The sequence below is a fragment of the Microtus pennsylvanicus genome, chromosome 13 (assembly GCF_037038515.1).
Source record: "Microtus pennsylvanicus isolate mMicPen1 chromosome 13, mMicPen1.hap1, whole genome shotgun sequence".
Classification (NCBI taxonomy): Eukaryota; Metazoa; Chordata; class Mammalia; order Rodentia; family Cricetidae; genus Microtus; species Microtus pennsylvanicus.
Genome location: NC_134591.1, coordinates 72,802,455 through 72,820,675, shown reverse-complemented (window position 1 = coordinate 72,820,675; position 18,221 = coordinate 72,802,455). Strand labels below are relative to the sequence as shown.

Sequence of the window (18,221 nt, the reverse complement as noted above, 5' to 3'; positions counted from 1 at the left end):
AGCAGCTAAAAGCACTGGCTACTCTTCCAGAGGACCTAGGTTCAATTTTCGGCACCCACATGACAGCTCACACCTGTCTGTAACTCCAGTCTCGGTGACCAGATGCTCTCCTAGACCTGTGTGCAGACAAAACACCCATAAACATAAAAATATAAATTTTAAAAAGTTTTAGAAAAGCCAGATGTGGTGGTGCACACCTTTAACCACAGCATTCCAGGAGACAGATGCAAGAGGAATACCCCAAGTTCAAGGCCAGTTTTAGGGTTTCAGACCAGCCAGGATTACACGTCTAGACCCTGCTCCCCACCTCCACTCCCCCAGACAGGGTTTCTCTATGTAACAGACTAGCCATCCTGGAACTAGCACTGTAGACCAGGCTGACTTTTGAACTCACAGAGATCCGCCTGCCTCTGCCTCGAGTGCTGGTATTAAAGGCATGTGCCACCACTGCCCAGCATAGACCCTGTTTTGAAAGGGAGAGGGAGCCATGTACGGGGCAGCTGTAATTGTGAAGTAATACCCCACATGAGAACCTGCCCTTTCTGCCTGGGCACTCCTCAGCTGACTGACAAAGCCTTTTCTCACAGTTAGCTATTGCAGAGAGGGCCACTGCAGACATTCACATACTGGCTCTGTGTGAGGACAAGTGCTTTCCTGCCTCCTAAGTATACAAGTGAATTGTTGGGCCCTGTGGTACTGCTTTCTTCATTTTTTCATTACCTGAATCCCTTAGAACAGACACAATACTTTTTATTTTTTTTTTATAAAAATTTATTATGTGTACAATATTCTGTCTTCATGTAGGCCTGCAGGTCAGAAGAGGGCACCAGACCTCATTACAGATGGTTGTGAGCCACCATGTGGTTGCTGGGAATTGAACTCAGGACCTTTGGAAGAGCAGGCAATGCTCTTAACCACTGAGCCATCTCTCCAGTCCCACAATACTTTTTTTTTAATTTTTTTTTTTCGAGACAGGGTTTTTCCTTAGCTTTTGGTTCCTGTCCTGGCACTAGCTCTTTCTAGACCAGGCTGGCCTCGAACTCACAGAGATCCGACTGCCTCTGCCTCCCAAGTGCTGGGATTATTATTTTTTTTTTGTTTGTTTGTTTGTTTTGTTTTTCGAGACAGGGTTTCTCTGTGGTTTTGGAGCCTGTCCTGGAACTAGCTCTTGTAGACCAGGCTGGTCTTGAACTCACAGAGATCCGCCTGCCTCTTGCCTCCCAAGTGCTGGGATTAAAGGCGTGCTCCACCAACGCCGGGCCCCACAATACTTTTTATAAACCTAAAGATGGGTGGTTTTTAATCCCACACCTTTAATCCCTGCACTCCGGAAGCAGAGGAGGGTGGGTCTCTGAACTCAAGGCCAGCCTGGTCTACGGATTAAGTTCCAGGACAGCCAGGGCTACACACAGCTATCTCAAAAAAATTTAAAAAAAAGTGAATAACAAACAAAAACAGCAACAACAAACAAGCAAACAAAAAACCCCTATAATTTATTTATTGATGTAGCGCTGATGAGGGACAATTCAGAACCTCTTTCACGCTAAGCAAGTCTACTACTGAGCCACACCCTCAGACCCCTCCCCGTTATGAGCCGTACGTGTCTATACATACACACACACACGCACGTCTGTCATATATAAATCTATCTGTGTATGATACATGCAGATAAGCATGCTATGGCATACATCTGAAGGTTAGAGGGCAGTTTTATGATGTCAATTCCCATGGATAAAATTCAGGGTATCAGGCATATGTGGCAAGTCCTTGTACCCATGAGTCATTGGGACAGCCCTATTGTTGTTTTTGCAGCTCTGGGCTGGCCTGGAATTCACTATGTACAACTGACTGGCCTCGAACTTGTGGTGACCCTCCTCAACTACCTCCCACTAAGTGTGAGACCTGCTCAGTTGGGTAAGATTTACGATGAACCTACCTGACAGCTACCTACCCAGCCCTCCCTGCTCTTTTTTTTTGGTATGTTGTCCTCTGACCAGCACAGGGACACAATGGGACACCCTTCCCCCATCACACACCTGTATGCACACACAAAAAAATCTTTTTTTGTTTTCTTTTTTTTTTAAATATTTATTTATTATGTATGCAATGTTCTGTCTGTGTGCCTGCAGGCCAGAAGAGGGCACCAGACCCCATTACAGATGGTTGTGAGCCACCATGTGGTTGCTGGGAATTGAACTCAGGACCTTTGGAAGAGCAGGCAATGCTCTTAACCACTGAGCCATCTCTCCAGCCCCCTTTTTTTTTTTGTTTTCTGAGACAGGTTTTCTCTGTAGTTTTGGAACCTGTCCTGGAACTCGCTCTTGTAGGCCAGGCTGGCCTCAAACTTGCAGAGATTCACCTGTCTCTGCCTCCACATGCCGGGATTAAAGGCATGCGCCACCACAATCAATTTTAAAAAAGCCAGAGGGGCTGGAAATATGGCCGACTGGTTAAGAATACTTGTTGCTCTGGTTGAGGACCTGGGTTCGACTCCCAGCACCCACATAATGAATCACGGCCATCAATAACAACAGTTCCAGGGGGTCTGCTGTCCGCTTCTGAGCAAGGCACACCTGTGCAGAAGTACATGTATGCAAAACACTCAAACACGTCTGGGAGAGCAAAGGCCAAGATCTGCCCTCTGGGCCTTCTGGGGAAATAAGGCCAAAGTCCCAAGTTCTGTGTTTTACAGCCCTGCTGAACTAAGGGTGTCTTCCTTTCCACCACCACGTATGAAGGCAGCTACTTGGCAGGGTGGGAGAGCCTTCTGGGAAGAAGGAGTTAATAAGCACAATTACAGGTTCACAGGAAAACACCTCTAAATTAGGGTCCGTGGACCCTGGAATGCTTCCACTCAACAATGAGGGCTGCTGAGAAGCCAAGGACAATGGCACTGGGTTTTGATCCTACTTCATGTTCTGGCTTTGTGGGAGCCTAGCCAGTTTGGATGCTCACCTTCCTAGACCAGGATGGAGGGGGGAGGACTTTGGACTTTCCACAGGGCAGGGAACCCTGACTGCTCTTCAGACTGGAGAGGAGTGGGGGGAGGGGGAGAGGAGTGAGAGAAGGGGGAGGGAAATGGGAGGCTGGGAGGAGGCGGAAATTTTTTTTCTTTTAAATAAAAAAAAAATGAAAAAAAAAAGACTGAATAACTGGGCTGGGCGGTGGTGGTGCACTCCTTCAATCCCAGCACTTGGGAGGCTGAGGTCGGCGGATCTCGGTGAGTTCAACTTCAGCCTGGTCTACAGGAGTGATTTCCAGGACACCTTGGGCTGGGACACAGAGAAACCCTTCCTCAAGAAACAAAACACAAACAAAACCAACAACAACAAAAATTAATACCAGTAAGCTGGGTGTGGTTCCAGCTCTCAGGAGGCGGAGGCAGGTGGATTTCTGTGAGTTCCAGACCAGGTTGGTCTGCACAGTCGAGATCCAGGCTACTTAGTGAGACATTATCTCAAAAAAAAAAAAAAAAAAAAAAAAAAAAAACTAGAAAAACCAGAAAGCAGAGTGTGCTGCGAGTTCTTAACCTCTGAGCCACTTCTTCAACCTGAATGAGGGAAAATTTTTAAGAATCTTCCCGCACCAGAGGCTATGCCTGAGGCCAGAGTTAAGCCCCAGCCCTACTTACTCTGATAATGGACTGAGGAAGTGGGTGGTGAATTGGTGAGGACCTGACCTAGCCTAGCCAGTTCCAGGCTTCCCTTTTCAGCCTGGGGCTCAGAGCACTCTGAGGAATCTTCACCTAACCTACTTGTTGAGCCTGATTCTTCCCCCCAGGGCCAAACTCAGCCTTTTGGTTAGAGTGAACTCTAAGGTGTGAACAGCATCTTAAAGGGGACAGCTCTTCAGGGCAGTGGTTCTCAACCTTCCTAATGCTGCGACCCTTTAATGGTGACCCCCAACCACAAAATTATTTTCGTAGTACTTCATAATTGTAATTTTGCTACTGTTATAAGTCGTAATGTAAATATGTTTTCCAGTGGTCTTTAGGTGACCCCTGTGAAAGGGTCGTTCAACCCCAAGAGGTCGGGACTCACAGGTTGAGTACCACTGCCCTAAGCATAAGCACTGCTTCCTCCCTCCCTTTTTCTTTTTTTTCTCCTCCTGGTCCTCTTTCTCATCCTTTTTTTCTTCATAGACAGGGTCCCTTATAGTCCAGCTCAGACTCTACGAGACCCAGGATAACCTTGCTCCCCCCTCCTCTCCCCACCTCCGCCACCTACCGTGCTACCTAATCCGGCTTCCACCACCTTTTCAAAGGAAGGGAAGGAAAGAAATTGAGGCTTTGTCATTCACTTGTTCTAAAGAACAGCAGGAAGAGCTCTAAACCACAATGGGTGGATTACAGCCGCAGCAGCCAGAGCTGGCCAGAAACATTCCTCCCCATTTTTAACCAAAAGCCGTTCCCTGCGGGCTCATTGTTAGGCTCTCTACGTTCATTCAGCCGAGGGCTGGGGGTGTGGAGGGGAAACAGAGTGAATTCCATTGCTCTGTATTTAGCATCATTGAACCAGATTTCTTTTTTAAAAAGAGTTTTCGTTTTTTCCATTTTGTTTTTCCCAGCTGGGTGGTGGCGGCACACGCCTTTAGTTCCGTCACTCCAGAGGCAGAGGCAGGTGAATCTCTGAGTTCCAGGACAGGCTGGTCTACAAAATGAGTCACAGGATGGGGTGGGGGGTGGGGCACACAACAGAGAAACCCAAAAAGGTTTTATTTTTTAATTAATCCTTTCATTTCTAATTATGTGTGGAGGAGCGTGCACCACGTGAGCACAGGTGGTCTTGGAGGCCAGAAAGGGTATCCGGTCCCCCAGAGTAATGGAAAGCGTGCCTGACTTGGGTGCTGGGTGCCAAGCAAAGTCCTCTGCAAGCTTTTAACTCCTGAGCCGTCCCTCCAGCCCCGAGCCAGCCGAATTTAGGTACACTGAAGGCCTCCAAGAAACCAAAGCAAAAATTCTCAGAGACAGGGAAGGACCAGGTCACTAGGGGAAAGGTCTAGGCTAGGTATTCATTTAGGTCCCAGGCCCCTTCCTCTTCTAAAGGGGTAGATAGGAACTTTCTAGATGTAACTTTGTAGTCAGGGCGAGAAACGCAAAACCTCCGCGTGTGTAGGAGAGAGCTAAAAAGAGGAGCCAAGGAGAAAGACCTTCTTCGGGGCCCTGGAAAGATGCCTCACGGGGAAAAGCTGCTAGGGCGTTTGGATCCCCATGTGACAGGCCAAGACGGCAGGCCAAGAGGTTCCTGGAGGAGGGTTATTAAATTCAGGGGCCTCATCCCAGCCCCTGGCACCCATCTTTGGAATGGGATCACTTTAGGTTTAACTAAAACTTGATGGTGAACCCCGTGGAAAACTGTCCAGCTTCATTCTAGAGCCCAAGGTCAAGATGCCCCAACTAACTTCTCATAGCTGCTGTTAAACTTCCCGAGGTGTGAAGTGTCCCCTGCAGCTGCCAAACAAGATGCCAGGATGTGGCTTTTGCCTTTAAATACCTCTTACCCATCTGGCAGTGGTGGCTCACACCTTTAATCCCAGCACTTGGAAGGTAAAGGCAGGCGGATCTCTGTGAGTTCGAGGCCAGCCTGGTCTGCATAGTGAGTTTCCAAAGCTACACAGAGAAACCCTGTCTCAAAAAACAAAACAAAAACCAAAAAATACACTTGGGGCCATGCTTGGGTCCCCAGTGCCTGAGTGTTGTGCCAACTGGCTGGAATAAAGATTTTCAATTGTCTATAAACTGTGTCTTGTTGCTCACCTCTGATAATACCACTGTAACACCCAGCACCCATGTGACTGGACATGGCAGCCTACCCATAATTCCAGACTGGGGGGGATTGGGGGTGGGAGACAGAGACAGGGAATTCCCCCAAAGAAAGCTTGCTACCTGAACCAGATGGGTTACCAGCAGGGTGAAAAGTTTTGTCTTTGGGGGTTTTGTTTGTTTTGGTTTTTCAAGACAGGATTTCTCTGTGTAGCCTTGGCTATCCTGGAACTTGCTCTGTAGACCAAGCTGGACTTGAACTCACAGATCCTCCTGCCTCTGCCTCCTCAGTGTTGGGATTAAAGTCGTGTGCCACCACTGCCCAGCAGGGTGAACCATCTTAACCAAAGCTGGGGAATGTAGATATAAAGAAAAACCAGATTTTAAAAACTTTCTATTTGATTTATCTATCTCTATTTTTAAAAAGGTTTATTTTTTTTTAAATATGGAACACTTCACGAATTTGCACATCCTCCTTGCACAGGGGCCATGCTAATCTTCTCTGTATCGTTCCAGTTTTAGTATATGTGCTGCCAAAGCGAGCACAAAAGGCTTAATTTTTGAGGGAAGAGAAATGGCTCCAATTAAGAGCCCTGGCTGCTCTTGCAGAGGGTCTGGGTTTGACTCCCAGCACCCACATGACAGCTCACAGCCATCTATAAGTTCAGTTCAGAGGATCCAGTGAACTCTTCCGGCCTCCACGGGCACCAGGCACATACTTGGTACACAGACATACATGCAGGCAAAATACCCAAATACATCAAATCAATCAACCTTCCAAGTATTTGTGTATATGCGTACGTGAGTGAAAGCCATATGTGTGTGGGTGGCCACAGTGGTCAGAGTGGGTGTTGTGTCTTCTGAGGTCAAGGTACAGGCACTGTGGACCATTTAATGTGGGTGCTGAAAACATAATTTCGGTTCCCCAGAAGAACAGCAAGTGTTCTTCACCACGGAACCATCTTTCCAGCCCCTAAAGGCATTTTAAAATTGCATTCATGTTATTTATTTATTTGTGGGGGGGGGATGTGGACACATTCCAATTTCTGCAATATGCTATCTCCCTCCACCTTGTGGGCGGTGGAGATTGAATTCAGACCCCGATCTTGGCAGCATTTATCTTTCTTTCTGAGCCATCTTGCCAAGCCTACGAGATATTTTTAAATATAGATGCTAAGCCAGAGGCATTTGAGGAGAAAGTAAGACACGCCTGAGAACATGAGCTTGGGCTCCTCTAAGACAGTCTCATTTTTATTTAAGATGTTTTTAATTACCTTCATGTTGCGCAGAGAGGTGGGCACTGTGGAAGTCTGTCTCTGTTAGGTCTCAGAAACCAGGGACCAATGGCTAACTGGGGTGACTGGTATGTCTCAAAGCAGATGCTGGCCAGCTCTCCCAGCACCACGCAGTCCCTGTGGCCCCTCCCAGCATTCCTCGCTGCACCCCAACTCTAAACCTTTCCCTCCCAGGTGCTGCCCCCTCTCCTGATCCCCATCTAGCATCCGTGTTGACATCACGTGGCCTCTTGGCTCCTCTCTTGCTCTCTCCTCTCCTGGTCTGGTTTAGTCTGCTGGCCATGTTCAGCCTGGACTCTTTCCTCGGTTTCCTTCCTTATATCTACAATAAAAACCTCTCCATATTTTAGAGAAGTCGGTCCTCTTCCTTTTATTTCATTTTTCTTTTTCTTTCTTTCTTTTTTTTTCTTTCTGAGACAGGGTTTCTCTGTAGCTTTGGAGCTTGTCCTGGAACTAGCTCTTGTAGACCAGGCTGGCCTTGAACTCACAGAGACCCACCAGCCTCTGTTTCCCAAGTGCTGGGATTAAAGACGTGCGCCACCACCGCCCAGTTTATTTAATTTTTAAATTGCTCTCTACTTCCATTATGTGGGTCCTGAGGCTTGAACTCAGGTCCTAGGGCTGAAGCAGAGGCAGGTGGATCTCGGTGAGTTTGAGGCCAGCCTGGTGTACAGACTGAGTTCCAGGGCTATGTAGAGTCTGTAATAATAATAATAATAATATAATAATAATCATCATCATCATCCAAACAACAACAAAAAGAACAGGGCTGGAGAGATGCTCGAGGGTTAGGAGCACTGGCTGCTCTTTGCAGAGGACCCAAGTACTGTTGTGGGATATTAGTTTACACTGTGTTGCTGTAATTGATTTAATATAAAAAAGTGAATGGCCAATAGCTAGGCAGGAGAGGTAGGTAGAACTTCCAGGCAGAGACCTCAGGAGAGGAACCTAGGTGTGCTGATTTTGCCAGTAAGATGCCGAGCAAGTAGGATAAACAAGAGGAGTTGGGCATGGTGGTCCATTCGCGTGATCCCAGCCTTTTTGAGGTAAGAGGATTGCTTTAAGTGTGAGGTTAGCTGGGAATAGGACTGGGCTACACAGTGAATTCCAGGTCACCCTTCTCAAAAAACAAAGCAAAACAGTACGTGAGCAAAAGTTTCTTGTGTTACAATGACAACAACCCCTGGGGTCCTTTCTTGGAACCTTTGTCCTTCCCTATTGTCTAACTAGGTCTTCTACCCGCAGCTGCATGTGCAACCTCCGGGGGGCAGCACTGGCCAGCATGATTCCAAAGTCCACCCTGACCGCCAACAAAAAAAGAGTATGTTGTCCTGTCCTGAGAGGAAAGAAAAAGGGAAGAAAAGACCAGAAACGGCTGGAACTGCTCGGGATGACGACATAGACACCCGCTATAGTATAAATGTAAAGGGTTGTCTTTTCTCTTCTCTCTCTTTCCCTCCCTCCCTCCCTCTCTCTTTTTTGACTAGAGAATTCAAGCACAAAAGACATTTAGCCAGACTAAATAAAGAGACCGACTCAGCGGCAAAAGCCAGCCCGGCCTTTCAGAGGCGCCCCTAGTCACTTTTGTTTGCAGACTCCTCGGAGCAAGGGGCTGGGGCCATTACTTCTCACAGGCTCAGAGCCAAGTGTTTAAGTAGGCAAATGGAGCTGGGCTCCTGACCCAGGTTTGTCCTTCATCGGAGGCTGCCCAATCCTAAAACGGAGGTAGCAGGGCAAGCAACTCCGTGTCAATGAGGTGTTTGAGGAGCGTAATTACCGTTTGCTAGGCGCCGAGTCCTTCAGATGAGAGAGCGCCCGGTGCACAGCAAGGTGAACTGGTGCTGCTTGGAGGACAGGCATATTTTGTGGGTGCTGCTTGGAGGGCAGGCGTATTTTTTGTGGGTGTCACTGCAGCTGTTATTTGCTGAGGCACTGGGGGAAACAAAGTAGGTTAAGATCACGTGGCACCGCCTTACAACGCGACCCAGAACTGGGCCACAGGAAACAAGGACAGGCAGACTCCCATAGTGGGGGGAGAGAAATTTCACAGTAAACGGCAGAGATCCCCAGAGGCTAAATGGTTGACTTCACCATAGCACACTCGCCTAGAAAAATCTGCTGGGGCCAATTTAGAAGCGCACACGCGGGGCTCCTGGCTTTACCGGAACGGGACCCATCTCCTTACTCAGCAAACCTCTTTCCTCAGCCTGCCATTGGCTTCTGCAATTTTCTGAGAACCGAGCGTTTGTTTTTAATTAATCCTAAAAGGCCTGGTGCTGGGTAACAGCAGGTAGTCTAATTAAGCATCCCCACGTTGCCACACTTAGGAACACATATGGGAACCCCAAAGAGTTCCTAATGTCGCCTTCCTAAATTTAATCCTAAACTGTTCCATAGAATCCTCTTATGTGACTTTGGCTAATTATGTAACATCTTAGTCTCTAGCCGTGAAAGTGAGCGATGGGGAGATGATGCCCTCAGGTGATTCTCTACCCCTCGCAGGATAGATCAGGACCCAAGTATGGCTCGTCCGAAGACTAAAGCAGAGGAGGAAGCAACCTGCAGACCTCAGCAATAAGGGCTGCTGACGGATAAGGGAAGGCACTGACTTCTTTGTGTGTGTGAGTGCGTATGCGCGCGCGTGTGCACACATAGGCACTTACAGAGGTCAGAAGAGGATGTCAAGGGGTCTTGCTCTTGCTGTATCAGATTTACCTTACTCCTCTTCCTTCCTTCCTTCCTTCCTTCCTTCCTTCCTTCCTTCCTTCCTTCCTTCCTCTTTCTTTCCCTCCTTTCCTCCCTCCCTCCCTCCCTTCCTTTCTTTTTCTTTTTTCTTTTTTTGGCTTTTTTTTTTTTTTTTTTTTGGTTTTTTGGTTTTTCGAGACAGGGTTTCTCTGTGGTTTTGGAGCCTGTCCTGGAACTAGCTCTTGTAGACCAGGCTGGTCTCGAACTCACAGAGATCTTCCTGCCTCTGCCTCCCGAGTGCTGGGATTAAAGGCGTGCACCACCACCGCCCGGCCTTTTTTTGGCTTTTCAAGACAGGCTTTCTCTGTATAGCCCTGGCTGTCCTAGAACTCAACTGGTAGACCAGACTGGCCTCAAACTCACAGAGACCAGGACTAGAGAGAGAAACCCTGACTCAGAAAACCCAAAAAGAAGAAAAGAAGTAGAAGAGGAGGAGGAGGGTTGGGGTGTAGTTCAATTGCCAAACACGCACAACATCCTGGGTCCCATTCCGAGGGCCATATAAACTGGCCATAGGACTCTAAAGGTAGAAAGAGAACTCTGAACTTCAAGGTCATCCTAGGTTACACATGGAGTTCAGAGCCAGCTTGGGCTACATGGGACCTTGTCTTAAAAAACAGGTAATATAATTGTAGGGTCCGAGGAAACGCTGAAGCAAAACCCCAGACTCAAATGGTATGTAAGGGTTAAGAGTATTGATTATATCAGCATGCAGTGGGGTCGTTCACCTGTACAGAATGGTCATGACTCCAGAGGAATGTGCAGGCTCCTTTTAAGTACAGCTATATAATTGGTTAAGCAAGCAGCAATTACATTAGTTTATTTCTGTTATTCTTTTGGTCCCTGCCCTAGCCATGCCCACTCCTTTTTAACCTCTGCCCTCCGCAGGCCATTGCTCTCTCCCTGTGTTCTCCCCCTGGTGTACACACGGGGCTCTGCCTCTCTCCTCCTCTCTTTTCCTTCTTCTCTTTCTCCTCTCTCTCTCTCTCTCTCTCTCTCTCTCTCTCTCTCTCTCTCTCCCCCCTCCCTCCCTCCCCCTTTTTAATAAACATTTATGGCTATTTCCTGTGTTTATATGTCTGACCCGCCGCCACCACCGCCGACTGTAGCCGCTTGCTCGGGTGCACCGGCGCCTGGCACTGCTGGGACCCGCCAGAGTTTGCTGCGGGGCGGGGGACCCCAGGGATATTTTTTTAAGAATAAGAATTTCTTTTTTCTTTCTTTCTTTTTTTTTTTAAAGATTTATTTATTATGTATACAACATTGCTTCCATGTATGCTCGCATGCCAGAAGAGGGCACCAGATCTCCTTATAGATGGTTGTGAACTACCATATGGTTGCTGGGAATTGAACTCAGGACCTTTGGAAGAGCAGTCAGTGTTCTTAACCTCTGAGCCATCTCTCCAGCCCCCTATTTCTTTTTTCTTTATTTTTCTTTTCTTTTTTTGGCTTTTTGAGACAGGGTTTCTCTGTAGCTTTGGAGCCTACCCTGGAACCAGCTCTTATAGACCAGGCTGGTCTCGAACTCAGAGATCTGCCTGCCTCTGCCTCCCCAGTGCTGGGATTAAAGGTGTGCACCATCACGACCTGGTGCTGTGTCTACTTTTAATGAAATTATTATCATCATGTGTGAGCGTAGATGTCAGAGCCAACGTTCAGGAGTGGGACCCAGGATCAAACTTAGGCTGCACCTTTGGTGTTTGAGAAAGTGTGTCAGGCCGGGCGGTGGTGGCACACAACTTTAATCCCAGCACTTGGGAGGCAGAGGCAGGCGGATCTCTGTGAGTTCGAGACCAGCCTGGTCTACAAGAGCTAGTTCCAGGACAGGCTCCAAAACCACAGGGAAACCCTGTCTCAAAAAAACAAAAAAAACAAAAACAAAAAAAAAAAGAGAAGGTATGTCAGCACACTCAGCTTTCCTACCTGGGTCTAGGGATGGAGTAGGGATGGAGTAGGGATGGAGTAGGGATGGAGTAGGCCTCTGTGCCTGAAAGCTGAGAGTTTTCCTGCCTGAGGCTTCTCCTCAGCTAGAGCCAAACTATTTTAAATATTGCACTTTGTCTTCTAGGTACAAACAAATTGACAGATCTTTACAGATTAATATATCCCTCTAATCTAAAAAAAGAAAAAAATTCATATATAGACTATAAAGAAACCCGGTGGACAGTCTCCTCATGCTCTGTAACATTTTCACATAAACAGTTAAATATTAAACAGCATTTCAGTCATGACAAAAGTATTTTTACACGTATTGCATCATTTGTCTAAATTTAAAAAAAAAAACAGACTCCTGTTTCTTTTTTTTAAAATATTTATTTATTTATTTTGTATACGATATTCTGTCTGTGCATATGCCTGCAGGGCAGAAGAGGGCATCAGACCCTGTAACCGCCCAGTGGGTCAGTTAGTCTAGGGTTGTAACCCGCCTGGCAGGTCAGTTATTCCAGGGTTCCGAAGAGGCGCTATCTGAAAAAGACATGGGCAAGAGAGAGGAACGAGGCCAAGCAAGATGTTGTCAGAGCCTCCGTTTATTAGCATAATAGCATAATTAGCTTATATAGCCCTTGGATGAGGAATTTGGCTTGGGATGGGGGCAGGGGGCAGGGGCATGGGATCTTGCTGGGGCAGCAATGGTCATGAGTCAGTCACAAGTTGACACATCTAGTGTTCTCTATGCAAGCAGAATCGTTCCTTTTGTGATTCCAACCACACACAGTTCTCTAGATAGTTGGAATGTGGGGCAGGTTCCGCTAACAGATAGGTCTCAAGATAGTTGGGTGTGGGGTGGGCTCCGCCAACAAACAGTTCTCAATACAGTTGGGGTGTGGGGCTCTCTGCAAACATCCCCAGGACAATGGTCCCTGCCATACTTTCTGGGGGAAATGGCTCCTGACAGTTGTGAGCCACCATGTGATTTCTGGGAATTGAACTCAAGACCTTTGGAAGAGCAGGCAGTGCTCTTAACCTCTGAGCCATCTCTCCAGCCCCTAGACTCCTGTTTCCTAATTGATAATTTCAATACATAGAGTATAATGTCATTTTTGTGGAGACAGGTCTTATGTAGCTCAAATTGGCCTGAAACTTACTGTGGAGTCAAAGGTGGTTTTGAATTCTTGATCCTCCTGCTTCAGTCTCTGTCTTAAGGTTTATATTGCTGCAATGAAATACCATGAACAAAAGACAAGTGTGGGTAGACTTTTCTTTCCTACTAGCCAATTCCCAAATAACCGACACAGAGACTCACTATTAGTTATAAATGCTCAGCCATTAGCTCAGGCTTATGACTAACTAGCTCTTACAACTTAAATTAATCCATTTCTATTAATCTACATTCTGCCATATGGCATTCCTTCTCTTTCACCTTGCACCTCCTGTTTCCTCCCCATGTCTCGCTGATGACTCCTCTCTGACTCCACCACTCTTTCTTTCCCCAAAATTCTGTTTATTAACAATAAGAGTAATACATATTTACAGTGTACAAAGACTGTTCCACAGCAGGTAAGTTGGGGGAGGAAAGGATTTATTCACCTTACATTTCCACATTCACAGTCCATAATTGAAGGAAGTCAGGATAGGATCTCAAACAGGGCAGGAACCTGGAGTCAGGGGTTGATGCAGAGGTCATGAAGGGGTACTGCTTGGCTTGCTCAGCCTGCTTTCTTGGTTTTTTTTTTTTTGTTTTTGTTTTTCGAGACAGGGTTTCTCTGTGGCTTTGGAGCCTGTCCTAGAACTAGCTCTGTAGACCAGGCTGGTCTCGAACTCACAGAGATCTGCCTGCCTCTGCCTCCCGAGTGCTGGGATTAAAGGCGTGTGCCACCATCGCCGGGCCCTATCACCCTGCTTTCTTATAGAACCTAGGGCCATCAAAGCCCAGGGATGTCTCCATCCACAATGGACTTGGCCTGTCCCCATCAATCACTAATTAAAAATATGACCTGCAGGCTCGTGTACAGTCCAATCTTATAGAGGGATTTTCTTTTTCCTCTCTCTCTCTCTCTCTCTGTGTGTATGTGTGTTTCTTTTTGTTTTTTTTTTTTCAAGACAGGGTTTCTCTGTGTAGTCTTGGCTGTCCTGAAACTCTTTTTGTAGACTAGGTTGGCCTTGAACTCACAGAGATCTGCCTGCCTTTGCCTCCACTGTCCAGCTTGGAGGCACTTTCTTATATGAGGTTCTCTCAAGCTAACTTAAAACACTAGCTTGCAGTTTCTCATACACTGGATCACAGATGTGCACTGACGTACTCAGCTGTGTTGTTCATTGTTGGTACAGCGGCTGCACCTGAATTGCTCCTGTTTCAGCTACTGACTGCGGCTCTGCAATCACTGCCGCGCTGTTCTGGCTGAGCCCTCCTCTGCAGCCACATGTAGTTTTAACTAAGTCTCTATTGTTCAGTTTACCAATAGAGACTCGGGAGTCAGATGCTGGAGAAGGCTGAGAAGCAACCAGCTGACATTCCTCCTTAGCTGGCAACCCAGCAAGAGAAAGTATTTTCCACTGTCCCAGATCAAAAAGGACTACCACAGTCAAAGTCCCTCCTTACTACTTCCTGTGCATTTTGCCTGAATGTATATATGTGTGATGTGGGAGTGATTTCTTTCTAATCTGTTGCTTTCATTGGTTAATTAATAAAGAAACTGCCTAGGCCCATTTGATAGGCCAACCCTTAGGTGGGTGGAGTAAACAGAACAGAATGCTGGGAGAAAGAAAGCTGAGTTAGTGAGTCGCCATGATTCTCACTCCCGACACAGCCGCAGGTTAAGATCTTTCCTGGTAGGCGCACCTCGTGGTGCTACATAGATTATTAGAAATGGGTTAAGAGGCTGAAACTAATGGGCCAGGCAGTGTTTAAAAGAATACAGTTTCCGTATAATTATTTCGGGTAAAGCTAGCCGTGCAGGCGGCTGGGTGCCGGGAAAGTAGCCCGCTGCTCCTAACACAACAGTGGCACCCAACGTGCTAATGAACTCCACGTAAAACCTGAGAGGGAGTAAAAAGGAGAGAGAGAGAATTTAAGACAGCTTTTTGCTGTTTGTGGGTGGCTTGCCGCAGAGAGAAATTGTCCTGACTCAGCAGCAGGAAAAAACTGGCTGTTTTAAAATGCCGGCTTTCTGGGCTGTGCCGCCATTGCAATCTCTGTCTGGCTCCTGCGGGAGACAGAGCTTTTGAATGGAGCATTTGGAGTAAAGCGCTATGGCTTGCTTGATGGCAATGTGGACTGCTGTGTACCTGGAACTGTGTATGGCTCAGGGACACCAAATGGCTCTGAGGCAGGAGCTGCTTGGCTCAGCTCTGCCATGCTGAACTGTGCTGGTCTCAGGCAGGAACTACCGTAATTACCATAAAATCAGCACAGTTAAGATTTAGACTGGGCAGGACACAGGCGGTACCGTATTACTTGTACATGGTGCAACTTAAGTTTTTAAGAACTGCTTAACATTTTAAGAAATGCTCCTGAATAGTAAAAAAAAAAAATACAGATTCACAATGGAACAGATTCAGACACTGTTGGATGAATGTACGTAGGCTTGGGAGAGAGAAGAAAAAGAATATAAAGAATAAAGTTAATGTCTTAAAAAAAGGGTAAAGTCTTTAAAGAGACAGTACAGATAGTTAAGAGATTAAAAGAAATAAAGAAAAATAAGCCACATAAAAATGGAAAATTCACAGAGAGTCTGGATTATGTACATTGTGTTTTCTTTAAAATTTTTGACTATGAAGGAGCTAAGAACAGAGAGACATTTCCTTATATGGGCTGCCAAGTGGAACCAGAACAGATATCATGAGGGTATGACTTCAGAATTTGGGTCTAAGGATATGATGCTTTGGAGAGGGTCTTCTTTTGTTTTCACAGAGGATGAGACTCTATGGATTTCTTCTATCCCAATATGGTATGATAGACCACGCCCTCCTGAAAGGTTGCTGTGAACACCCTCAAAAAATTGCTTCGCTCAACTGCCAACTGAGATGAAACTAGCACACAGGTTATACCATGAAAGACCTGATTAACAATGCCCCCATTCAGCAGGAAGCAGTTTGGAGAGAAAAAAACTGTGCCCATATTCCCAAATATTGTTTATAAATGTTCTTTTACATTGAAAGGATGATATGATATAGATATGAATAATTTACATTGGTATGGATTTTAAGGTCAATTTTGTTATATGTATATGTATTTCTGATATTGATTAAGGTATTGTGATTGTGTAGTTCATTTTAAAATTATAATGTATAATTAGAAAATATAGGTTGTTAATGGATAATCATCAATAATAGTAAAGCTTGTAGTCATGTTAGTTAGATTTTCTAGATATATAGAGATGTATTTCAGTTAGATAGACATTCTTCATATCTCTCAAAGACTACAGAATATGGCATTTAAAATATCTTAATAACTTAGGGTTTTTCATGACAATAAGACACGTCTGCTCCTGGCAGTACCAATCTACTTCAAAAGGAAGATGGGCATCAAAGAGGCTCGTTATGGAGTTGGTTAGCCATTTGGGCAAGAAACTGCTCTTGCTTGGACTGATGCATAAACTGGACACAAAGAACCCGCAGAGAGAGGACTGCTGAACTAGCCTAAAGGTGAGATGATCTTTTGGGGTTCTTGATTCATGAAAGAGTCTGCGAGACATTCTGCAGGACACAGCAGAAAATGACTAAACTGTCTTTGAAATTTTCTGCTTCATGGAAATGTCTGCTGGAAACTATGGGCCTGTAGGCCAAAGATGGATGCCCCAACGGTGCAGAGGAACTTTGGGTGACTGTCCAGGCAGCGAGATGTCTCTGTCATTTCTAGAGTTTGGATTTCTTATTTGCTTAGGTAATATTCCTTCTGGAGTCTTTGATGGAGTTGAAGAATGGATAGTTATAGTTTTCCTTAGTTATGATAAAAGATAAAATAGATGTAAATATTGTAAGTGTAATTCTTGCTTGATAACTGTTTTGCTATATGTAATTTTACTATGTTAAAATGAAAGCCTTTTTTGTTTAAACAGAAAAAGGGGAAATGATGTGGGAGTGATTTCTTTCTAATCTGTTGCTTTCATTGGTTAATTAATAAAGAAACTGCCTAGGCCCATTTGATAGGCCAACCGTTAGGTGGGTGGAGTAAACAGAACAGAATGCTGGGAGAAAGAAAGCTGAGTCAGTGAGTCGCCATGATTCTCCCACCCAACACAGACACAGATTAAGATCTTCCCTGGTAAGCCACCTCGTGGGCTATACAGAATATTAGAAATGGGTTAGATCAATATGTAAGAGCTAGCCAATAAGAGGCTGGAACTAATGGGCCAGGCAGTGTTTAAAAGAATACAGTTTCCGTGTAATTATTTCTGGGCATAAGCTAGCCGTGTGGGCGGCCGGGTGCCGGGGACACAGCCCCACCACTCCTATTACAACATATGTGCACCCTGCCGGGCGGTGGTGGCACACGCCTTTAATCCCAGCACTCGGGAGGCAGAGGCAGGCGGATCTCTGTGAGTTTGAGACCATCCTGGTCTACAAGAGCTAGTTCCAGGACAGGCTCCAAAACCACAGAGAAACCCTGTCTCGAAAAACACAAACACACACAAAAAAAACATATGTGCACCCTAAGCATACCTGGTACCTGGAGAGACCAGAGGATGGCTTTCAAATTTGGGTCTTCAGAAAGAGCAATAACTGCTCTTAACTGCTGAGCCGTCTCTCCAGCCTGAGATATATAGTCTTCTGTAACCCAGCCAAGTCTGAAACACACGGTATAGCTAGAGATGGACTTGAATTCTGGTCCTTCTGTCTTAGCCTTCTAACTTCTTTTGTTTGTTTGTTTTGAGACTGGGTTTCTTTGTAGTTTTGGAGCCTGTCCTGGAACTAGCTCTTGTAGACCAGGCTAGCCTCAAATTTGCAAAGATCCGCCTGCCTCTGCCTCCCGAGTGGTAGAATTAAAGGTGTGTGCCACTACCGCTCGGCTAGCCTTCTAACTTCTAAGAGCTGGGATGGTAAGGGTGTGACACAATGATGTTGGGTTTTTGTTTTTTTTTTTTGAGAGTCTTATGTAGCCCAGACTGCTACCCTCGAACCCGTTATGTAGCCCAGGCTGGCTGTTTTCCCTTCCCTAGTGCTGGCATCACAGGCTGCACCATAGGCAGTACAGATAATGGATTCATTTCTAAAACCCAATGAATACTTAATGAGTAACCACCATTTGCTAGGCACTGCTCTAGAAGATGATCACTCCGTGTGGAATAAAACATACAAAACACAGCCCCAAATACTTACATAACCTACCCGAGATACAAAATGGGAATCCAGTGCCTTTGATGGGGTGCTGAAGCTGGAAGAATGAAGTCATGGTGATCATGTCGTCTTCTTAGCCAATTAGTGGCATTTCTTGCATAGACTTGCTCAACCGCATCTGCTTGCCAGCATCTGTTTCAATG

The 18,221-nt window shown here is 46.0% G+C and overlaps 1 non-coding gene across 1 annotated transcript; it reads right to left on the bottom strand.

Moving 5' to 3' along the window:
• Positions 1-6,200: 6,200 nt before the first annotated feature.
• LOC142834555 (U6 spliceosomal RNA) lies at positions 6,201-6,307 on the bottom strand. Its single transcript, XR_012907638.1, has one exon. It is a non-coding gene; the product is annotated as a U6 spliceosomal RNA (small nuclear RNA).
• Between the last annotated feature and the right edge of the window lie 11,914 nt (positions 6,308-18,221).